Source organism: Triticum urartu, chromosome 6A (genome assembly GCF_056163025.1).
Source record: "Triticum urartu cultivar PI428250 chromosome 6A, HENAU_Tu73, whole genome shotgun sequence".
NCBI lineage: Eukaryota > Viridiplantae > Streptophyta > Magnoliopsida > Poales > Poaceae > Triticum > Triticum urartu.
Window position 1 is genome coordinate 430,133,282 of NC_141878.1, and position 26,552 is coordinate 430,159,833.

Genomic DNA, 26,552 nt, shown 5'->3' on the forward strand with positions numbered 1-26,552 from the left:
TCGGTCCAGGCTGCTTCATCCAACAATACCGCAGAATCAAAGTAAGACGTTGGTGGTAAGTAGTATGACTATTATCGCCTACAACTCTTTGTGTTCTACTCGTGAATAAAACATCTACGCCTAGACCTAGCTCCAATGCCACTGTTGGGGAACGTAGTAATTTCAAATTTTTCCTACGATCACGCAAGATCTATCTAGGAGATACATAGCAACGATAGGGGAGAGTGTGTCCACGTACCCTAGTAGACCGAAAGCGGAAGCGTTTAGTAACACGGTTGATGTAGTCGAGCATCTTCGTGATCCAACCGATCCAAGTACCGAACGTAGGACACCTCCGCGTTCAGCACACGTTCAACTCGATGACGTCCCTCGTGCTCTTGATCCAGTTGAGGATGAGGGTGAGTTCCATCAGCACGATGGCATGGCGACGGTGATGATGATGTTACCAGCGCAGGGCTTCGCCTAAGCACTACGGCGATGTGATCGAGGTGTGTAACTGTGGAGGGGGGCACCGCACACGCCTAAGGCAAAACTTGGTGTGTCCTTGGGGTGCCCCCTGCCCATGTATGTAAAGGAGGGAGGGAGAGAGGCTGGCCCCCTAGGGGCGCGCCAAGAGTATGAAGTCCTGCTAGGACTTCCAAGTCCTAGTAGGAATGCCTTTCCTTTTCGGAGTAGGAGAGAAGGAAAGAGGGAAAGAGAGAGGGAGTAGGAAAGGGCAAGGGGGCGCCGCCCCCTTCCCCTAGTCCAATTCGTACCCATGGGGGGGAGGGCGTGTCACCTCCCCTTGGCATGCCTCCTCCTTTCCTGTGTGGCCCAATAAGGCCCATTACTTCTCCCGGTGAATTCCCGTAACTCCCCGGTACTCCAAAAAATACCCGAATCACTCGGAACCTTCACAATGTCCAAATATAGCCTTCCAATATATGAATCTTTACCTCTCAACCATTTTGAGACTCCTCGTCATGTCTGTGATCTTATCCGGGACTCCGAACAAACTTCGGTCATCAAATCACATAACTCATAATACAAATCGTCATCGAACATTAAGCGTGCGGACCCTACGGGTTCGAGAACTATGTAGACATGATCGAGACATATCTCCGATCAATAATCAATAGCGGAACCTGGATGCTCATATTGGCTCCTACATATTCTATGAAGATCTTTATCGGTCAAACCGCACAACAACATACGTTGTTCCCTTTGTCATCGGTATGTTACTTGCTCGAGATTCGATCGTCGGTATCATCATACCTAGTTCAATCTCGTTATCGGCAAGTCTCTTTACTTGTTCCGTAATGCTTCATCCCGCAACTAACTCATTAGTAACATTACTTACAAGGCTTATAGTGATGAGCATTACCGAGAGGGCCCAAAGATACCTCTACGCACACACGGAGTGACAGTCCTAATCTCGATCTATGCCAACCCAACAAACACCTTCGGAGACACCTGTCGAGCATCTTTATAATCACCTAGTTATGTTGTGACGTTTGATAGCACACAAGGTGTTCCTCCGGTATTCGGGAGTTGCATAATCTCATAGTCCGAGGAACGTGTATAAGTCATGAAGAAAGCAGTAGCAATGAAACTGTAATGATCATAATGCTGAGCTAACGGATGGGTGTTGTCCATCACATCATTCTCCTAATGATGTGATCCCGTTCATCAAATGACAACACATGTCTATGGTTGGGAAACATAACCATCTTTAATTAACGAGCTAGTCAAGTAGAGGCATACTAGGGACACTATGTTTTGTCTATGTATTCACACATGTACTAAGTTTCCGGTTAATACAATTCTAGCATGAATAATAAACGTTTATCATGATATAAGTAAATATAAATAACAACTTTATTTATTGCCTCTAGGGCATATTTCCTTCAAAAATTCCCACTAGTATATGAAAGTGACTAAATAGGAGACTCTCTACATGAAAAACATGGTGCTACTTTGGAGCACAAGTGTGGTAAAGGATAGTAACAATGCCCCTTATCTTTCTTTTTCTTTTTTTTCTTTCTCTCATTGTCCGGAGTCTCATCCCGACTTGTGGGGGAATCATAGTCTGCATCATCCTTTCCTGACTGGGACATTCTCTAATAATGAATGATGATGATCATCACACTTCTATTTACTTATAACTCAAAAGAAATAAAAATTACAACTCGATACCTATAACAAAATATGACTCTACATGAATGCCTCTGGAAGTGTACCGGGATTGGGCTATGATCTAGCATAACAACGATATCAAAAAATGGAAAAGCCATGGAAATATCATGCTAGCTATCTTACGATCATGCAAAGCAATATGACAATGAATGCTCAAGTTATCAAAACGGAAGTGATGGAAGTTGCGTGTCAATATATCTCGGAATAGCTATGGAAATGCCATAATAGGTAGGTATGGTGGCTGTTTTGAGGAAGATATAATAAGGCTTATGTGTGAAGAGCGTATCATACACTACAAAAAAATACACTTCCGTGATGATACGTGTTTGTCACAGTAGGTCGCGTTTTTTGTCATGCATGTACAGCCATGACGATTTTATGACAGAATTAAGATAGTCATACCTGTGCTGTCATAGAAGTGTTCCATGACATTACCAAAATAATCATCACGGAAGTGTCCACTTCCATGATGATAAATCGCGCGTCACAGAAGTGCTTTCGTCAAGGGTGACCGACACGTGGCATCCACCGTAACGGAATGCCATTAAGCTATCAGGTCCGGTTTTGGATCCGATAACCCGTTAACAGCCCCGACCAATGGGGATTTTCCATGTGTAAAATCGTCATTGGCCGGAGGAAACACGTGTCGGCTCCACGTTGGGACAGATGTCATCCACTCATTGGACACAAGGCGCCTATGATACGTCGACATGTGGCACGGCCCAACAGAGGCCCATTCCTGTGAAAAGGCCGGCCCACAAAAAGCCTGTTAACGACATGTTCGCATATAGCCCATTTACAGCCCGCTAACTCACGACCCGTTACGGCCTAACGGTATTAGGCCCAGTAGCATCATCTGGGCCGTCCAATATGATTCCAGCCCGTTGTAACTTCCGGCCCATGTATGGCCCATGACGTCTTTCGGCCCATAGGAGTCCCTTTGTAACTCTTGGCCCATTGACGGCCCGTAATGAACAGTGTATCGCTTTATACCCATTAGCGGCCCATTATTCCATTGGGCCATTTCTAGCCTGTGGTACCTTTCGGCCTTCTCAGGGCCCATTTATTCTTGGGCTCATTTCCAGCATTCAGTTACTTACGGGCCGTTACTGGCCTTTTCTACTTGTGGGCCAAATTCAGCCCGTGGATACAGTCGGCCCGTTTGTGGCCCGTTAATCTGTTGGGCCATTTTCATAGCATCATCAAATAGGCCTATTAACGGTCCATTATGGTTAGCCCATAAAACGTACGATTTCCACTCTAGCCCGTTTACGGCCCATTAAACGCCCCGTACAAGGCCCATAAATGAGACGGCCCGTACAAGGCCCATGGATCCTATGGGACGTAGAAGGCCCATGGATCTGACGGCCCATTAAAGGCCCATGGATCTGACGGCCCATAGGAGGCCCTTGGATCCAACGGCCCATAGGAGGCCCTTGGATCCGACAGCCCATAGAGGTCCATGGATCGTCCGTCCCGTAGATGGCCCATGGATCGTACAGCCCGTGGAGGGCCATGGTCACTACAACGTTTGGGAGAGTTGGCCCCCGTTTGAACGATAGAGCATATTCAAAGAATTATCCTACTCTATACTATCACCTCTAAAAAACATACACAATACAACAAAGAGACCAAGGCATAGAAACGTAGAATAATCCTACACTACAATAAAGAAATTACAGCCGATTATACCCACTGGGCATTATGGTTCGGCACTGGTGATAATAAAGCATACACAAACAACAAATTACATACACTGGGCAAATACAGCTCATACATCATGGACGCGCATCAACTTAACATCATGGATTGGCCAGATTCAGATAGCACAAATTTCAGTCTGCAAAATCTCCAATTCCTTCGTGGTTACCTCAGTGTCTTGTTTCATTTTTTGACTCCTGTATCTAATACCTGCATGTCCAGTCTCAACTTGTTGATTGTACATTGAGAATCATGTACACGTTGTCTTGCCACCTCTAGTTGATGCTCGAGAACATCATCACATTCCAATTACAATCCATAATCATTCGGTAATGGCCATGCCGCACTGCTCACAGATCTTTGTGTTGATGTCACTTCATCCTGAAATGTTTCTGTAAGTACACATGACTAGGGCAAAAATATAGTTACAACAGTGAAGCGAGCAAGACACTATTTTGTACTCCCTCTGTCCCAAAATAAGTGTCTCAAGGTTAGTACTTTGTACTAGAGCTAGTACAAAGCTAAGACACTTATTTTGGGATGGAGGGAGTACATGGAAAAACAGGACTAACAATAATGTTACACGTCATGAAGCATAAGCAGGTGATATTTTAAAAATTATAAAAAGGTAGTCTGTGTAGCCTGCATACAGAAATCTCTCTTAGCTCACTAGAGGAGCATGATGTTGGGGCCCAATCCAAAACACAGACAAGTTACAAATTTAGACAGCACGTTGCGTATTAGTAAGAAAGCAGTTGGCCATTCTGTAGCTCAATTATAGTCTTAGGGAGCATAATGAACAGCAGAGGGTTTCATACAAACATACTACAGCAAGCAAAACTATGCAATCATTACCCTAGTATAAACTAGATTGTGAACCTCATGCAATAATAGTTGGTTAATAGACTTCAAAGCTTCAGGCACACTTCGGCAGAGTAATTAAATGGTAAGGCCTTTAATTATGTCAACTAATAGTTATACAAGTACCCAACATCAGGCATCATTCTTTGGGCATCTCATTAACTGAGGACAAATAAAGCAATTGAAAAGAGCAAATTAACTATGCCTGAAACAAACAAGGAATTGAACTGTTGAGTTGGATACGGTGACTTAGCTTAACATGTTGAAGAGGCCCAGCGTAGCTCCTAGTTCTCTTGCAAGGCTCCTTCCTAACATCTTGTACTTGGAAATCCTCAATCTTATCTTCATTGCACCCCCTGGGCAAGGTGACACAAACTAGTTACTCGTCTCCTTGGAAGATAAATATGCATACTTTCCAGTCTGTGAACACAAAAGGATGAGAATATAACAAAACAACACCACATAATGAAACATGTTGCATCTCTTGCACTTGCACACAATGAAATGAGCATTTACTATGTATGCACTATGTATAAACTAGGCATACCTTCAACCTGGATCTCTAGGTACTTGGAGAGCCTACTTTAGTGTACATCCAAACCTTTATGTCACCTATGAGTTAGAGAAGGCCCCACTACAGCAGCCTTAGTGTTTAAATCATTGATAAGCTCTGTTAGAGTGTTAGGTCAAGAACAACAAGTAATCAAAGCAAACAGTCCTAGTATGGCTGGCTAATGCAAACAAGTAATTGAACAGATGTGTGAGAAAATCTTACATATCAAGAAAAGAAGCAAAGAAGGAGGCTTAAAGACCATCACTTGACTGACCAGATTTAAGGGGCATTTAAACATCATGTGCAACGTATGAGCTAACATAAACATTGCATATTCCAGATTCTACAATGGAATGTACATGTATTAGGTTATGCCATGTGTGATGATGCCTAAATGTACACTATAGCAGGCAGGAGTGATTCATCATTGCACGCATAGTTGAATTGCAGGTTAAGGTCCAGTTCGATTCCGCCTTTTCAGGGCTTATTGTGAAAATAAGCCATAAAAGATGTAAAGAAGTCATTTTTGAGTTATGGGCTTGGGCTTAACTAATTTCGCTTTGGAGGGGGGGGGGTGTTTCGGGTAGAACCTCACTAAAAAATGAAGGGAAGGGGAATAGTGAAATGACTCTGTTGTCTGCCTATATTACACTCAAAATGCAACTGCTGACGCCCATGTCACACCTGACCCTAAAGTAAAAACAAACACGCAAGCAATCATTGCCCTGCCCGCTTGCATCTCCTCTCCCCTTTCCCTCTACCTCGATCCCCTACCTGCAGCACTAGGGTTCCTCCAGCGAGCCGTTGCCACTGGTCCCATCTGGCTTGGTCCTCTACGATGCTCTGTCCAGCTTGGCTACATCACCGGCGAGTAGGGGCAAATCTCCTTGGCTGCTCCTCCCTCTGGCGCCGCCCCTCATTCTCATGGTCTCCAGTAGCTGCCCCACCGTGGTTCGTCTAATGCACTACTCCGGCGAGTGCTGCACAAGTACGACTGATGCCACACTGCGGTAGAAGGCACCTTATTCCCCTCCCCTCCTCCCAGGCCGTGGCCTTGAGGTGCTGTTGAAGGATGAGCTCATCCAAGAAGGTGAGGATCTCCTCTATTTTTTTGCCAAATTTTCATTCTAATCCACTATACGTTGAATTTCTATGAGCTGCTTCTGCTGCTGCTATATGATGCATTGCTACGAGCTGCTCCTGCTGCTGCTATATGATGAATTGCTATGAGTTGCTGCTGCTATATGATGAATTGCTATGAGCTGCTGCTATATGATGAATTGCTATGAGCTGCTGCTGCTATATGATGAGTTGCTATGAGCTGCTCCTGCTGATGCTATATGATGAATTGCTATGAGCTGCTCCTGTTGCTGCTATATGATGAATTGCTGAGCTGCTCCTGCTGCTGCTATATGATGAATTGCTATGAGCTGCTCCTGCTGCTGCTATATGATGAATTGCTATGAGGTGCTGCTGGTATATGATGAATTGCACACTGCTGTTGCTGTATGATGAGTTGCTATGAGCTGCTGTTGCTGCTATATGATGCTTTCAGGTGGTGCTGCTATATGATAATAACCAGCCACTTGGACCATCGAATTTCAATAAATAATTGTTCTTCATTCAAATGTGGGTCATGTGTTCTTTGTTTAAATTAGGCAATGGGATCTCTATGGAAAACATTGACCAAAGTAGATTGTGCAAAGTAGATGGTATCTTTGTATTTGCATTTTGAGCAAATAGTGATGGTCTATTTTCCTATCACATTAATTACTGCAATGGGTTAATTTGTGATGTTTGCAAGTCAAATTAATTTTCATATGGGCAGCAAAATGAAAAAAATATAACGCAATCTAGACTTTTCACTGATCATACCAAAGATAAGCTGAAAACGCAATGAAAAGAACTGGTTGGCTTATTACATGGAGCTTATATTCACAGGTGCTTATTTTCTTAGGATAACTCGTAATAACTTTCCCTAAGAAACTTGGCCAATAGAACTGACATACAAATAACATGTCACAATGATTGCAATGGAGGAGTGACGTACCATATCACACTATATAGGCTCACCGCTGCCTCTCCTTTTTTGCGATGTTCCATGAAATTGCCACATACATCTTGTACTTTTACATTGTGTAACCCTATCTGCAAGTTGACACAGCTAATTTCAGACATCTCTACACGATACTACATTGCATATCCCTTGCGCATAATTAAACCACCAATTAACGATTGTGTGCGTAGCATAAACTATCCATGAGTCTGTGTGCTGGACTAGCAGGCACTCTAAGGGAGCCTAATGTAGTGCACTGGAATTCCTACACGCCACCTATGATTTTGTGTAATGTATTGTCTCTATTTCTAAATATACGTCTTTGTAGAGATTCCAGTATGGACCACATACAGATGTATATAGATGCATTTTCGAGTGTAGATTCACTCATTTTGCTCTGTATGTAGCCTATAGTGGAATCTCTAGAAAGACTTATATTTAGGAATGGAGGTACGAGGTAGTATCATGTATGACATCTACATATCTAATTTAGCAGCCAGTAGTAGAAATCATTGTCTGCACAAAGGGATTACTGGTCAAAAATCCTAGCAAAGCACGCTGGCAGGCACCGAACAATACAAGAGAGAGAGACACACACTTACAAGATCATAGCAATGCCTCAGTCCAGGATCTTGGCTGGCCAAGCTGTTAGATCCAGAAGAAACATCGTCCTTGTAGTTTTTGCCAGCTGCATAACAGGTAACAGCGACCTGTTAGTATATTTGAAGTACATCGGGCAGGTGATGCTGGACGGGTTTAAAGGTGATAAGTACCTAGGCCGTGGCGGGTGCTTGGCATCTTGCCAGACGGTGGGAATCAGGTTAGAAACATCAAGGGTGATGACGCTGCGCTGGCTGTCGGGGTCCAGTAAGGAGATCTAGAACCGTCAAGTAGGGTATTTGTGGAGCGGCTCCGGTAGGGTGGACTACGGTGTGGACGAAGCGGATCTGTGGCCGTGGACGAGGGCATAGGTGAAGCTGCTCCGGTGGTTGGATTAAGGATGGTGTCAACGATGCGGATCTGCAGCCGTGGATGGGGCGTCAGAAGCTGCTCTGGTGTTTGGGTTAAGGACGGTGTCGATGATGCCGATCTATGGCTGTGGACAGGGTGTCAGAAGCTGCTCCGGTGGTTGGGTTAAGGATGGTGTCGGCGATGCGGATCTGCGGCCATGAACGGGGCATCAGAAGCTGCTCCGATAGGTTGGATGAGGGTGCGAGGAAGCGGATCTGAGGCTGTGGACTTGTGAGTTGGCAAAACGGCCCCAGTAGGGTTGAGAATGGTATAGGCAAAGCTACTCCGGTAGGGTTGATGATGGTGTCGGTGAAGCGGCTCCGGTAGGGTTGAGGAAGGTGTCGGCAAAGAGGATCAGGGGCCATGGACGGGGGCGTCAGTGGGGCGGTTCCGGGGGGTGTGGACGAAGTTTCTCTAGTGGGGAGTACGAATGAGCCACTGCAGATGCGCGGCGGTTGACGAGAGTACCGGTGAAGCAGATCCGACACCGTGGACAAGGCCGGCACTGAATGGGCTGTGGTACAGTGGTGGATGAGCAGTCTACTTGTTTCTAGGGGAGGTGGGAGGGGTAGATGTGGCCGCAGAAGCAGATCCGGCGAGGTGGACACCGCTGGCAGTGAATGGGCTATGGTACGCTGGTGGATGAGCAGTCTAGGGTTTCGAGAGGGGAGGGGAGAAAGGCCGATGAAGTACGGACGGCGTGATGTAAGATGCTCTAGTGCTATGGAGTTAGTCGTTTTTGCGGGAGGGGAAGAGGAAATGGGGGTGTCGTGTAGTGGGGGGAACCGGAAGTTACCAAAGCAGCCCCGACCTATTATGTAGATGAGGGCGGTATTGTAACTGTTGGTCTCCGTGCACCAAGGACAAAAGGGGAATTTCGCATGCTAAAGACTAAGGTGGCGGAAATTTTAGAAGGAGGCGGGAGATTTTTGTTGGGGAACGTAGCAGAAATTCAAAATTTTCCTACGTGTCACCAAGATCTATCTATGGAGAGACCAGCAACGAGGGGAAGGAGAGTGCATCTACATACCCTTGTAGATCGCTAAGCAGAAGCGTTCAAGTGAACGGGGTTGATGGAGTCGAACTCGTCGTGATTCAAATCACCGATGACCAAGTGCCGAACGAACGGCATCTCCGCGTTCAACACACGTACAGCCTGGTGACGTCTCCCTAGCCTTGATCCAGCAAGGAGAGAGGGAGAGGTTGAGGAAGACTCCATCCAGCAGCAGCACAACGGCGTGGTGGTGATGGAGGAGCGTGGCAATCCTGCAGGGCTTCACCAAGCACCACGGGATATGAGGAGAAAGAGAGGAAGGGCTGCACCATCAGGCAGAGATCAAAATCACGTGTGTTATGGGCAGCCCCTAGGCCTCATATATATAGGGGAAGGGGAGGAGGCTGCGCCCCCTCTAGGGTTCCCACCCCTAGAGGGGCGGCAGCCCTAGATTGGTCTTGGGTGGCGGCCAAGAGAGGGGAGAGGGGGAGGCGCCCCTAGGGTGGGCCTTAAGGCCCATCTGGACCTAGGGTTTGCCCCCTCCCACTCTCCCTGCGCCTTGGGCCTTGGTGGGAGGCGCACCAGCCCACTAAGGGGCTGGTCCCTCACCACTCTTGGCCCACGCAACCTTCTGGGGTTGGTGGCCCCACTTGGTGGACCCCCGGGACCCTCCCGGTGGTCCCGGTACGTTACCGATAAACCCCGAAACTCTTCCGGTGACCAAAACAGGACTTCCCATATATAAATCTTTACCTCCGGACCATTCCGGAACACCTCGTGACGTCCGGGATCTCATCCGGGACTCCGAACAACATTCGGTTACCACATACAAACTTCCTTTATAACCCTAGCGTCATCGAACCTTAAGTGTGTAGACCCTACGGGTTCGGGAGACATGCAGACATGACCGAGACGTTCTCCGGTCAATAACCAACAGCGGGATCTGGATACCCATGTTGGCTCCCACATGTTCCACGATGATCTCATCGGATGAACCACGATGTCAAGGACTTAATCAATCCCGTATACAATTCCCTTTGTCTAGCGGTACGATACTTGCCCGAGATTCGATCGTCGGTATCCCGATACCTTGTTCAATCTCGTTACCGGCAAGTCTCTTTTACTCATTCCGTAACACATCATCCCGTGATCAACTCCTTGATCACATTGTGCACATTATGATGATGTCCTACCGAGTGGGCCCAGAGATACCTCTCCGTTTACACGGAGTGACAAACCCCAGTCTCGATTCGTGCCAACCCAACAGACACTTTCGGAGATACCTGTAGTGTACCTTTATAGTCACCCAGTTACGTTGTGACGTTTGGTACACCCAAAGCATTCCTACGGTATCCGGGAGTTGCACAATCTCATGGTCTAAGGAAATGATACTTGACATTAGAAAAGCTTTAGCATACGAACTACATGATCTTGTGCTATGCTTAGGATTGGGTCTTGTCCATCACATCATTCTCCTAATGATGTGATCCCGTTATCAATGACATCCAATGTCCATGGTCAGGAAACCGTAACCATCTATTGATCAATGAGCTAGTCAACTAGAGGCTTAGTAGGGACATGGTGTTGTCTATGTATCCACACATGTATCTGAGTTTCCTATCAATACAATTCTAGCATGGATAATAAATGATTATCATGAACAAGGAAATATAATAATAACTAATTTATTATTGCCTCTAGGGCATATTTCCAACAGTCTCCCACTTGCACTAGAGTCAATAATCTAGTTCACATCGCCATGTGATTAACACTCACAGGTCACATCGCCATGTGACCAACATCCAAAGAGTTTACTAGAGTCAATAATCTAGTTCACATCACTATGTGATTAACGCTCAATGAGTTCTGGGTTTGATCATGTTGCTTGTGAGAGAGGTTTTAGTCAACGGGTCTGAACCTTTCAGATCCGTGTGTGCTTTACAAATCTCTATGTCATCTCCTAGATGTAGCTACCACGTTCTGTTTGGAGCTATTCCAAATAACTGTTCTACTTGGAGCTATTCTAAATTGCTGCTCCATTATACGTATCCGGTATCTCTACTCAGAGCTATCCGGATAGGTGTTAAGCTTGCATCGACGTAACCCTTTACGACGAACTCTTTTACCACCTCCATAATCGAGAAAATTCCTTAGTCCACTAGTTACTAAGGATAACTTTGACCGCTGTCCTGTGATCCATTCTTGGATCACTCTTGTACCCCTTGACTGACTCATGGAAAGGCACACTTCAGGTGCGGTACACAGCATAGCATATTGTAGAGCCTATGTCTTAAGCATAGGGGACGACCTTCGTCCTTTCTCTCTATTCTGCCGTGGTTGAGCTTTAAGTCTTAACTCCATACCTTACAACTCAGGCAAGAACTCCTTCTTTGACTGATCCATCTTGAACACCTTCAAGATCATGTCAAGGTATGTGCTCATTTGAAAGTTCCATTAAGTGTTTTGATCTATCTTGTAGATCTTGATGCTCAATGTTCAAGCAGCTTAATCCAGGCTTTCCATTGAAAACACGTTCCAAATAACCCTATATGCTTTCCAGAAATTCTACGTCATTTCTGATCCATAATATGTCAACAACATATACTTATCAGAAATTCTATAGTGCTCCCACTCACTTCTTTGGAAATACAAGTTTCTCTTAAACTTTGTATACACCCAAAATCTTTGATCATCTCATCAAAGCATACATTCCAACTCCGAGATGCCTACTCCAGTCCTTAGAAGGATTGCTGGAGCTTTGCATACTTATTAGCATCCCTCAGGATTGACAAAACCTTCCGGTTGTATCACATACAACCTTTCCTCAAGAAAATCGTCGAGGAAACAATGTTTTTTACATCCTATCTGGAAGATTTCATAAATAATGCAGTAATCGCTAATATAATTCCAACAGACTCTTAGCATCGCTACGAGTGAGAAAGTCTCATCGTAGTCAACTCCTTGAACTTGTCGGAAAACATCTTAACGACAAGTCGAGCTTTCTTAATGGTGACATTTACCATCATTGTCCGTCTTCCTTTTAAAATCCATCTGTACTCAACAACCTTACGACCATCGAGCTGTTCTGCCAAAGTCTACACTTTGTTTTCATACATGGATCCTCTCTCGGATTTTATGGCCTCGAGCCATTTATCGGAATCCGGGCCCACCACCGCTTCTCCATAGCTCGTAGGTTCATTGTTGTCTAGCAACATGACTTCCAAGACAGGGTTACGTACCAGTCTGAAGTAGTACGCATCCTTGTCATCCCACGAGGTTTGGTAGTGACTTGATCTGAAGTTTCATGATCACTATCATAAGCTTCCACTTCAATTGATGTAGGTGCCACAGGAACAACTTCTTGTGCCCTGCTACACACTAGTTGAAGAGACGGTTCAATAACCTCATCAAGTCTCCACCATCCTCCCACTCAATTCTTTCGAGAGAAACTTTTCCTCGAGAAAGGACCCGATTCTAGATACAATCCCTTATTGCTTTCGGATCTGAGACAGGAGGTATACCCAACTGTTTTGGGTGTCCTATGAAGATGCATTTATCCGCTTTGGGTTCGAGCTTATCAGCCTAAAACTTTTCCACATAAGCGTCGCAGCCCCAAACCTTTAAGAAATGACAGCTTAGGTTTCCCTAAACCATATTTCATATGGTGTCATCTCATCGGAATTACGTGGTGCCCCTTTTAAATTGAATGTGGTTGTCTCTAATGCCTAACCCATAAACTATTGTGGTAATTCGATAAGAGACATCATGGTATGCATCATATCCAATAGGGTGCAGTTATGATGTTCGGACGCACCATCACACTATGGTGTTCCAGGCTGTATTAGTTGTGAAACAATTTCCACAATGTCTTAATTCTGTGCCAAACTCATAATTCAGATATTCATCTCTATGATCATATCATAGATCTTTTATCCTCTTGTCACGACGATCTTTCAACTTCACCCTGAAATTACTTGAACCTTTCAATAATTCAGATTCGTGATTCATCAAGTAATATACTCAACATCTACTCAAATGATCTGTGAAGTAAGAACATAACGATATCGACTACATGCCTCAGCACTCATTGGATTGCACACATCAAAATGTATTACTTCCAACAAGTTGCTTTCTAGTTCCATTTTACTGAAAACGAGGCTTTCAGTCATCTTGCCCATGTGGTATGATTTGCATGTCTCAAGTGATTCAAAATCAAGTGAGTCCAAACGGTCCATTTGCATGGAGTTTCTTCATGCATATACACCAATAGACATGGTTCGCATGCCTCAAACTTTTCAAAAACGAGTGAGCCCAAAGATCCATCAACATGGAGCTTCTTCATGCGTTTTATACCGATATGACTTACGTGGCAGTGCCACAAGTAGGTGGTACTATCATTACTATCTTTTGGCATGAACATGTGTACCACTACGATCGAGATTCAATAAACCATTCATTTTAGGTGTAAGACCATTGAAGGTATTATTCAAATAAACAGAGTAACCATTATTCTCCTTAAATGAATAACCGTATCACGATAGACATAATCCAATCATGTCTATGCTCAACGCAAACACCAAATAACAATTATTTAGGTTTTAATACCAATCTCGATGGTAGAGGGAGCGTGCGATGCTTGATCATATCAACCTTGGAAACACTTCCAACACATATCGTCAGCTCACCTTTAGCTAGTCTCCGTTTATTCCGTAGCTTTTATTTCGAGTTACTAACACTTAGCAACCGAACCGGTATCTAATACCCTGGTGCTACTAGGAGTACTAGTAAAGTACACATCAACACAATGTATATCCAATATACTTCTATCGACCTTGCCAGCCTTCTCATCTACCAGGTATCTAGGGTAATTCTGCTCCAGTGGCTGTTCCCCTTATTACAGAAGCACTCAGTCTCGGGTTTGGGTTCAACCTTGGGTTTCTTCACTAGAGCAGCAGCTGAATTGCCGTTTCATGAAGTATCCCTTCTTGCCCTTACCCTTCTTGAAACTAGTGGTTTCACCAACCATCAACAATTGATGCTCCTTCTTGATTTCTACTTTCGTGGTGTCAAACATCGCAAATATCTCAAGGATCATCATATATGTCCCTGATATATTATAGTTCATCACGAAGCTCTAGCAGCTTGGTGGTAATGACTTCGGAGAAACATCACTATCTCATCTGGAAGATTAACTCCCACTTGATTCAAGTGATTGTTGTACTCAGACAATCTGAGCACAAGCTCAACAATTGAGCTTTTCTCCCTTAGTTTGCAGGCTAAGAAAATCGTCGGAGGTCTTATACCTCTTGACGTGGGCACGAGCCTGAAATCCCAATTTCAGCCCTCGAAACATCTCATATGTTTCGCGACGTTTCAAAAACGTCTTCGGTGCCTCAACTCTAAACCGTTTAACCGAACTATCACGTAGTTATCAAAACGTGTATGTCAGATGTTCGCAACATCCACAGACAACGTTCGAGGTTCAGCACACTGAGCGGTGCATTAAGGACATAAGCCTTCTAAGAAGCAATGAGGACAATCCTCAGTTTACGGACCTAGTCCGCATAATTGCTACTATCAACTTTCAACTAATTTTTCTCTAGGAACATATCTAAACAGTAGAACTATAACGCGAGCTACGACATAATTTGCGAATACCTTTTGACTATGTTCAGGATAATTAAGTTCATCTTGTGAACTCCCACTCAGATAGACATCCCTCTAGTCATCTAAGTGATTACATGATCCGAGTCAACTAGGCCGTGTCCGATCATCACGTGAGACGGACTAGTCAACATCGGTGAACATCTTCATGTTGATCGTATCTGCCATACGACTCATGCTCGACCTTTCGGTCTTCTGTGTTCCGAGGCCATGTCTGTACATGCTAGGCTCGTCAAGTTAACCTAAGTGTTTTGCATGTGTTCCGAGGCCATGTCTGTACATGCTAGGCTCGTCAACACCTGTTGTATATGAACGTATGAATCTAACAACCGATCATCACGTGGTGCTTTGAAACTACGAACTGTCGCAACGGTGCACAGTTAGGGGGAACACTTTCTTGAAATTTTAATGAGGGATCATCTTATTTACTACCATCGTTCTAAGCAAATAAGATGTATAAACATGATAAACATCACATGCAATCAAATAGTGACATGATATGGCCAATATCATATTTCTCTCTCAAACATACACACACACACACACATTACTCGACACCGAAGGAGTAGGGTGGCACCTCGTTCTTGATAGTAATCTATCTACTCCTCTTTCAAACACACACACATACACACACACTCGCTAGTTGTGCCTCTGTGCCTACCGCTCACACTCTCTATACGTCTTTATCTCCCTCCCCCCACCCCAACAATGATAGCAGAAGGGTGAAAACTCGATCTGATTGTAACCTGTCAATTGGTTTCTCTCTCAAACACTGTGTCTCTGTGCCTCGCTCAGTAGCCCCCTCGATATGTATACTTCTCGCGCGCGCACAGTTGTAGTGACGATGATGCTGAACCGAGTGTGCCTTATTTTTACCGGCCTCATGTGATAGCTTTCACCCTGTTTTCTGTTAATTAACAAGGCAACCTTTTCTTTGTTACTACTAGTGAATCTGAAATCATTCGGGGCAGACATAAAACGTACTTCCTCCTTTCTGGTTTATAGTGCTCAATTCAAAAATCTCACCAATCAAGGTAGATGGCGAGTTGCGGAATACTTTTTGTAGTTTTGCAAAAGCAACTAATTAAATCTCTTGTTTTCCTCAAAAAATTATGTTTATCAATGCATTAATTGCAATGCATGCATGCATAAAGTACATGCATTGGTCAATTTTCTCTTAATACTTGCATGCAATGATTTAATGCACCTTGGAATCTGAACATGTGATGGAAAACAACCAAATTGAGCCTTATAAAATGGAAAAACTAAAATTTTGAGATAATCCCAATAAACCGGAAAGGAGGGAGTATCACTTCAACCCAATTATCGCAGCAACTATTTTAAAAGAAACTAGCTAGATGCCCATGCGTTGCATGGAACATCAAGATGCATTTGTATGAGTAGTTTATCTTGTGAGAGAAAAGGATGAATGAGGGCAGGCCTTATTTGCGAACATGGAGAGGGGTGTGGGTATATTTTTGCAAAATTGCCATAGTTTCTTTCCTATCTGCTAGATATAAATCCGACGGCCTATATTGCAAGGATGGCACGCACACCATCATCACCAACTCTGTTTTTAACTCCCTCCGTTCCTAAATACTCCCTCCGTCCGAAAATACTTGTCTTCAAAATGGATAAAAAGAGATGTATCTAAAACTAAAATACGTCTAGATACATTTCCTTTTATCCATTTTGATGACAAGTATTTCCGGGCGGAGGGAGTATTTGTCTTTTTAGAGATTTCAACAAGTGACTATGACCGGACCTTACCAACATACTCAAAAAAGTAGTCCATAATTTTGATGTTACCCTCTTTTCTTGGCGGTGCAGTGCCATCTGGATACCTCATAAATAAATTAAGGAGAAATCAGACCCCTTCCTATAAACACATACGGAGCAAAATGAGTGAATCTACACTCTAAAATATGTCTACATACACATCGTATGTGGTAGTCCATTTGAAATCTAAAAAAGAAAAATATTTAGGAACGCATGGAGTATAAGAGTAGACATGGAGATATATCTCTAGCATGGTCTACAACAAAAATGTGCTGGACTAGTTAGCACCGGATGCTCGCAACGCGATGACATGAGTTCAAATTCTGTCTTTTAATTTTAGAGATTTATATTATATATTACTTATTTAATATATACTTCTTTCGCTACAGTACTGACAGTGGAACCCACAGAGTACTTAGAATACAAGATTAAGGATGGACTTGTTTCTTTTTAACTTTCTGTACGAAGCTGTAGCCACCCTGCAAGTCACGTGTACACTGTATATGCAATTAACTTTTTATAGAGGGACAATCATACAGGCAATTAACTCAAATGGATTGGATGTCACTCTATTATTTCCAGCATAAGAGCATCTCCAACGGCAGCCGGCAAATTTCCTCCTACTTCCTTCCGCGAAGGACGACATCAAACGCCAGCGACATACATTTTCACAACTCTAACCAACTAGATGAAATTCATGCAAACACGGATTGATTTCATATAAGCATGAAGGATTTCATATAAAAAGCCAGATCTTCATATAAACATGATGGATTTCATTACATTTACATGAACTAAGTGGTGCCAATCCGGCTCTCTTGGTATAATTAATAGTCCCTCCGTCCGGAAATACTTGTCCTAGAAATGGATGTATCTAGACTTATTTTAGTTATAGATAAATACATTTATCCATTCCTAGCACAAATATTTACTGCCAGCTGGAGAGGGAGTACATAATCTAAATGGCCGCCCGCGGATCCCTTTGTCTTCCTCATGTCCGTCAGACACTTGCGGGGTTGACGAAGGTCCTCGGAAGAGACGAAGCAACAAAGAAACCACCTGAATGTGCAGTTGTCGCCTCGGCGGTGGTCTTCATGGGTCCCAAGTGGCGGCGGCCTCCCGTGTTCTACTTCTCCTCGATGATGGCAGCGGACACGGAGAAGCTGGCCACCGACTCGTCGCTCTCCACACACCCGACTTCTGTCTCTACCTACATGGCGCTGCCGCAAGCACGGGAGGCGTGCCCACAGACACGGGAGGGGCGGCCACCGCAGACACTGGTGGCACGATACGACGCCCATACCGGCGTGCTCGCCGCCGTGCCGGCATGGAGCAACTCCCCAGTCCTCATCGAGCTGAACTGGAGCGGCGAGTTGTTGAACCACGCGGCTGCTTGGGGCGGCAACTGGCTCCGTCGAGCCAAGCGAGGTTGGTGAAGCACCAAGCGGCCTCGCCCATATTCGGAGGGCTCGGCGGGCCACCCAGCCGGGTAATATGTCGGTGAATGGCTCCTCGGAAGCCATCGGAAGAGTGGAGAAAATGGTGAAGGAGGAGATGGGGGAGCGGTGGAGGGGTGCGATTCTTGCCCGCTGTCTGTCTAGCCTCATGTAAATAGAGGGCGGACGGTTGGAGCTTGGCCGGCGTCTGGCCTCGTTTAAACTGAGGGCGGACAAGAGGAGCTCGGCCGGTGTTGCGTTTAATTCCGGCCCGCTCATGAACGGACGTGTGGCCGGAGTAGGATTCTCAGTTTTCATGCGGTTTTAACGGAGGGGTTTGATGGAGGCGAGGAGGCGTGTTCAGCCGGGCGTGCAACGGGTGGCGCAATACTATTCGATTTGACAGCAGTAATGAGCCGTCAAATCACAAAGGCCCTCGCCTCTCGTGAAACCGACCAAGCTAGACTGCCCCGCGCTCTAGCCTTTAAGAAAATGTATTGCTCCATGGAGCAAAACTTGAAATTTTAAAAAAGGTGGTACATATAAAGAGCGCTCGTCGCCAAATTATGCATATAGTACTATTAAAAAAGCTAGTACGTGCTTAAATGCGGTGCTAAATTCTATTAAAGAAATACTAGTATGTACATACTGAAGAGTTAAAGTAACGAGAAGAAACATAACATAGTTCTGCTGGGGGCTCAGCACAACACACCCCTCAAATTAAACTAAGCACACCTGAAATTAAACTATGCAACTAATCCGGTAGACACTGCATTAGAACCACCATGAGCAACGACACTGCCACTTTACTCGGAGTCCTCGTCCACGTCCTCGACTTCGTGCTTGTCCCTCTTCCTCTTGGCCGATACTTCTTTGCTTGAACCGCACACTTGGCTCTTGCTCTTCATCCAACCCTTGTAGATATTGAAACAAAGGTAGCCATCCATTGCAGCATAGGGATGTGGTCTATATCTAGTACATTCCGCTGCCATGCATGACGATGAAACGTGTAATGAGGTTTCTCCAGTTTACTGTATGAAGGATGAACCATGGCTCCTGCTAGGGTCAGCATTGAAGGCTGACCACCAGAGGGCAGCAGCCGATTCTTCTGGAGGTCGAAGGGGTTGCCTACAACGAGGCCTATCCGACCCAGGACTCTTTTGTCATTCATAAAGTCTAAAGTAACGAATTTGACTAGGTTGCTCTTGAGGAAGTTCCTAAAATCCTGGCACTCAACGTCAGCATGGCATATGTGGTAGACCAAGCATAAGTCATGCACGCAAACCTGGATCATGGCGGGCTTCTTCCTCTCTTCCTCCTTTAGATCCTTCTCTCGTCCCAGGACTGTGGTGTACTCAACATCTAACCAGCGACCCACTCATCATCTGAGTTTTCGAACATACATATAAAGCGAGCAAGGCATCCTTTCACCGTCCCGGAAGAACGGGTATAGATGACGTCGAACTCATCGCCGGTGATGGTTCTGACCTTGTACTCACTGCCGATCATGGAGATTTGGGACGCCATGGATTTGGGAGGAGGGTTAGGATTAGTGGAACTGCCGTAATGGGAAAGGATGAGACGAGTAGGAGCGAACCACTGTAATATTAAAGGACGTTCGGGGACGAGTAGGAGCGAACTGCCAGTGTGCGAATGGCAGGGTAGTGGCTTTCCATTCTCCCATGATACGGGCTTCCAAGAGCCCTTGGATCTGAGATTGAACAGTTGCATGGCGTGATTCTAGACCTATGGATGAATATCCTATCCTGGAGGGTTATTCTGCAAATTTTCAGCAACTTAGCATGCTAACGTTCGATCTCAGATCCAAGGGCTGCCAGCAGCCCGTATCATGGTCGCGCCTACCACGACCGTCGCGTCGCTCACGCGGTCGCGCCCTTGGAGATTTAACACGTTGCATTAGGCTATCTGATGTTGGCATGTCATACATAGTCATCACTTAGTCACTCATACTATAACAAGGTTAGCTATAAGTGTACTTTTTTACTTCTCTCTATCTCTTTCTTCGTACTCCCTCCGTCCCATAATATAAGAACGTTTTTGACACTAGTGTAGTGCCAAAAACGTTCTTATATCATGGACAGAGGGAGTAGTATTTATTGCATTTGCCAAGGAGTTACCTCTTCCAATGAAATGGTGCTTAGATGAGGTGATGAGGGCATTAAATGGCTTAGCAATCAAGTCCCCAATGCATAGGTGCTTATTAGTTTTTTGTTGCTAAGTTTGCTTCATTTAATTAGCTATAGACTCAAAATTGTCTTTTCACCTAGGTACATGCGCTTAGCACTGTTTCTTCCTTGGGTCACCAAACTAGTCTCTGTCTTCTTAATTAACTTGCCACATCAGACTTTATGCCTATGTGGCAAGCTTAGCACCTGTAGGAGCAAGTAAGTACTACAATAGTGGGCTATAAGCCCGCTTTACATGGCATTTTTGCATATGTGGAGGAAAGAGGCAAGGAAAAAGTGGAGAAGTGGGCTCTCATGCAAGAGCCAGCCTCTACATGGTGGAGCATTGGGAGAGGCACCTGCATGGAGGTGGTCAGGAATCGGGAGACTCACGCCGGTTGTAGCACCGTAGCTAAAATGATAATGTCAAGTCAAATCACGGGGCCCCACCTGTCTAGCAGTAACTCGCTGTCAAATCACGCAGCCCTACGTTTGTAGCATCCTACTCCCTCATCTTCTCGCGTCTCTGTTGAACCGACTAGGCGGAACTACCCCGACTACCGCGCAGGAAAAGCCCCGCCCTCGACTTTTAAATAGTACAATATACTCCCTCCGTCTAGGTGAATAAGTCATGTTAGATTGTGCACCGTGACCAAGGTGGAGAGGAAAATGAGAGAACTTAATGTTTATTTGCTAAGGCTGGTTGTAATGGCAGTATCATAGCTAGTACTTCCTCTATTCTTAAATATAAGTCTTTCTAGAGATTTCAACAAGTGACTACATACGGAGCAAGATGAGTGAATCTACATTCTAAATTATGTTTGTATACATCCATATGTTTTAGTCCATTTGAAATGTCTAAAAAGACTTATATTTAGGAATGGAGGGAGTATCATGCATGCAAACAAGGCAATTTTGATGAGGTGTCATAGAATTAAATGAAGAAAGAGAGAGTTGAGTATCATATCATGATAGCGTATCATAATAAATGATATGCTACTATGTGTCATGCATGGCAATAAATAAAGTACTACATGATACTAATATATGATACTACTAAGCATTATTAATATCATTGTGTGCAACGAACTGACCACTGCATGTCATGTTTCATAGTCTCAAGTCATTAAAAGCATACAAGCCCCACATCTCTTATTGGCTGATCCCTCTATTTATGTCAAAAAATAAGAAACAACGTGAGAGTTAATGCACCGTGCCTATGTGTTTTGGGACTACTATTTGGTTTTCGTAAGATGACGTACTCACCTAGACGGAGGGAGTATTCTATTTGACAGCGGGTGGCGCAGTTCCCGATACGGATTTAATGCAGACGAGGGAGGGAGTAGCGGTTCCCGAAATGTTGAACGGCCAATGCATCCTCCTTCAATTAATGCATGAGGGAAGTAATGGGAAGAGGACCGGGAAAAGAGGTTGCACGATGTGAATGCAACGCAGTTTGCCCTCATATAAAGGCGCCCCTCCATTCCAATGCATCTACCACATCGTACGCACCTAAGCATTTGCCTAAGCACCTACACTAAGTGCAAAAGAGCTCACTCCAGACCCATGGCAGCGATGCGCACGAGCGGCCAGCAGCTGTGCCAGATGGTCCATGACGCCTGCCTGTGGCATGGCACCGAGGATCGTTTCCAGACGGTGTTGGAGACCGGCTGGTGGATGGCCGCTGTCGACGCCAACTACGACTCTCAGTTGGACCAGATGATCGTTGCCACCAGCAACAAGTTCACCGTCCTCAAGAAGCTCGCGGATGACATCGCCGTACTCCTCCAGCCCGCGCGCCCGGGCTCCTCATTGCCTGCCACCCTAATCGGCTTCCATGGCCGGAACCTCTTTCAAGCACTGGTGGCCCTACGACTTCCCGCCGACACCACAAAGAATGTCCACTTGGAGGTCGCGCTCGCCGCGAGGCGACTTGCTTTGCAAGAATTCGTCGACCTACACATCCACGTGTACGAGCAAATCATGTACATAGGTATCTACAAGGCCAGTGAGGATGCTACAACGTTGGCCTTCCTCAACCGGCTGGAAGCCTTGGATGCCTTTGCTGAGAAGCACCTCTACCTCGCCACAAAAGCCGCCGCTCCTTAGCTGCCGGTCGGTGGCCCAGCGCACTAAGTTGAGGAGGAGGAGGTCGAATGTTGATGGATGCATCTTTCTTCTTGCCTTCTGTGACCACCACTGCGATCGCATCATCGTAGCCTTAATTCTTATTGCGCTGTTGCATTCTCATTCCAGTCAATACCGACATGTGCGATCCCTTTACTTAATTATATGCATCACTGTAACTAGTACTCCATCCGTCCATTTATAAGTTGTGCTTACCTTTTCCATCAACTTTGTGCAACGCGCGGGCATCTTGCTAGAAACACTAGAACATGTCGGACCGCATGTGACCAAACCGACGATGCACCAACCTAGCTACTACGTACCCTGCTTATCTGGCGAAAAATAGCCCCTCCCTAGCGTTTCCAATCGTTATTTCTATCTATCGATCATGCCAAGGAGCGGAACCAAATGTTACAATTTATCCATGTTTCTCTACTCCTACTCCTATAAAAGACTCAGTTGGTGATGGTGGTGTGTCTGCCATCCGTCGTTTCTGACCATTAGATCTGCATCTAACGGCTGTGAGGTAGGTTGTGGCATTTTTGCAAAAATAGCCCACTTCTTTGCTCCAATTTGCAGAAAACCCCTTATTATCTTGAAAGCAACCACATCCCTCCCTCACCTCATCAAAACAACCCGAGAAATATATTTTGAGTGAAAAGTACTCCCTCCGTTCCTAAATATTTGTGTTTCTAGAGATTTCAATATGTGACTACATACGGAGCAAAATGAGTGAATCTACACTTCAAAATATGTCTATATAATCCATATGTGATAGTCCATTTGAAATCTCTAAAAAGACAAATATTTAGGAACGGAGGGAGTAATATATTAGGAGTATATCAAAACAAGAGTGATTTCTTTCAAGTTTGTGAACAAGTACTTCTATTCTACTACTTTGGATCCGTCGCAACGCACAGGCACATTGCTAGTAAAAGGAAAAGGCCTGTCGTGTTTGCGTCGCACCCCCACACGTACGGGAATCGGGAGTACTCCACGGCCCATCCAGCACGACACATAGCTTAGGGAAGGCGTGTTGCCTAGCATTTTCACTTTCATGTGGGACCGCCGTTGAGAAAACCGACTATTGGCAAACCGCACCCCGCCCACCGCCTGGTTGGAAAACAGAAACGAGGGGAAGATCTAGCTGTAGCACGAAAGGCAAGAAATTTGGTGTCAGATGGGGCTCGTTGATAGAGTAGGAGCATTCCGTACTAGTACTACTCCTACTAGTACCAAGTTTGTACTATACAACTAGTACTACCACTATACAACTACGGAGTAATAGGTACGTGCACGACACAATATCGTAGGAACAAAAAACGAGAAGATCTTGTTTTGGGTGATTTATCTTTTTTTCAGTCAACGTAATATGAATAATATGATGTGGGGGGCACCCATGAAGCTTATGTGGCTTGGTTGCATGGCTACGGAAGGTTAGAGAAAAATAAATAGATAATGTGTTTAGAGTGCACTCCAATAAATAGATATACTTTGGATCCATTGGAACGGACCGACGCATCTATATCTATACCCCCTATATAGTGTGCGAAAAACTTTGAAAGTTGGTCGTTGGATGAAGCCAATCCGATGGTACAAAGATGGCAAATACGAGCACTACTGACCGTTGGATATCATCCACCAGATTCCGCCACATGTATAATCTAGAAGACTCCATGGTTGAACTTAATTCATGACTAACTTTGCCACAACTAAGCTTAGGCAAAGCTATTAGTTCTTCAAAATGAGAGCCACAAGTTGGCAAGCCTAAGGGAATCTTGCCACATTTTGTGTGTGTATGTCATGTGGGGCCTTAGTGTGGCTTGCCTAAGGTGTGGCTTGAACCAAACACTCACCTAAGTTAGTCGAACTTGCCTAACCTTACGTGTGGCAATCTTAGTGGTTTTTTTGTTCATAGCCACACCTTGCCACACTTTGCCACACCTAACCTTAGGCAAGTTTGACCAAGTTAGGTAGGTGTTTGGTTCTAGCCACACCTAAGGCAAAGATTTTTTTATGAGCAGTGAGCCGCACATGTCATAGACACAAAAAGTGTGGCAAGATTCCCTTAGGCAAGCCAAAGTGTGGCTAACAATTTGAGCAACTCAACTAAGGCAAGTGTGGCAAAAATCATGTGGCTATATATGGCTAAGATAGTCACAATTCAAACAACCCTACTAACCAAACAACCCCTAACCTTAGGCAAGTTCTTCTTCTTCTTCGGATAATTTTTTTTAGGATCCCATCAAAATGTGGGAAATTGTTTTGAATTCTGTTTTGAGCGGTTGGTTGAAATTATTAATCGTCGTCCTAGCTAGAAGTTGGGTTGTACTTTTAACAAACTATAAATGGGCTGTAGTAAATTCCATTAGAATTAAAAAATGGGTTGTACATTCTTACAAATCGCAGATGGGCTATATGTTCTCTGCCACACACTTGTGGGCCTTCTAAGTTGACGCGTCCCCTAAAAAAACTAAGTTGACGCGTATGCAAGGCTTTGTCAACAACACACGGTTCTAGCAGCTATGGCCGTTGGATGTCCATCCAACGGATGTCGTGCTTCTTCTTCAATCTCAGATATTCTTGCTTCAGCTGCCAAAAAAATGATTCCTCCCCCCTGACATCTGGGGCACACAATTTTGGAGGATGACCTGTGGGCCTACTAAGTTGACGCGTACCAAGGGCTTTGTCAACTTAGTTAATATGATACTAGCTGCAGTGACCGTACGATGTCCATCCAACGGCCGTAGTGCTTCTTCAACCTCTGGTCTTCTTGCTCCAGCCGCCCAAAGCAGCGCCGGTCGTGCCGCGTGCTCCTGCCTCCCATGGCTGCCTGTGATGCCACGGAGGCCTCACCGCCCCGTACTACTCCCACCGCTGGCCAGGCCATCCCTCTACTCACCCACACCCCCTGTTATTCTGCAGCGACGACAGCCTCACACTGCATCCGAACCAGTGAACCCTCGTACTCCTCTCCGCGCGGGCTTCCACTGCCGCGTCTTCCCCGGCTCCATGTTGTCCCCTTCCTAGGCCTCGCCGTCGTCCACCACCCTGGTGCTCTCAGCGCGGCATGGTCAACGTGGTCAATGACCGACTTCCATCGGAAGAGTACTGTACGTGGAGAGGCTGACAGCTGGGTCCACCATGGCCGCAAGGAAGTGCCTCATTATTACGCGCAAAATAATTATTCCTCCACCTGACAGTAGGGATCCACTGGATGGGCCACCGTATTTCGCAAAAAAAAATTCCCCCTGACTGCTGGGACCCACCAGCTACATCTTCGCAAGCAAGGAAGTGCGTCCGGGCAAAAAAATGATTCGCCCCCCTGACTGCTGGGACGCACCAGCTACATCTTTGCACGCAAGTGCCTGACAGTCGGGACCCACCTGGTCGAAGTGTACGTAGCGTTGTCATTCTGGTCGCGAATGTGTATGTACATACTGGTCGATGTAGAGGCGTGCACGTGTGATAGTAGAGGCGCGCACGTAGCATGTACATGTACGTACAACGGCTAGGGTGCAGGAAAGTAAATACGGCCACGTACGTACATACAGGCGGGGTCTCGAACGCCTACTCGCGCATACGTACGGCCAGGACTGGTGTACATGGCTGGGTCAGAACGGAGAAACAACATCGTTGTCGTGTTCATGGGGAGCCAACCAGCTGGGTCGGAACGGAATGCGTCGTCGTCTTCATCGGGAGGGCTTGGATGGAACAGGCGATGGAAACGAGGCCTGGCGTACCGCAGAACGGAGGAAACGGCCTTGTGTTCGACCGACCACGTTCGAAATGGGATCCTGTTCATCGGGATGGGTCTCGCGTACCACAAAATGGAGGAAATGGACTTGTGTTGGACCTCCTACGGTCAAAATGGGGTCCTATTGATCGGGAGGAGTGTGGCGTACCGCAAAATGGAGGAAACGGACTTGTGTTGGAGCGCTACGGTAGAAACGGGGGTCCTGTTCATCGGGAGGGGTGTGCCGTACAGCAAAACGGGACTCCACGTGAT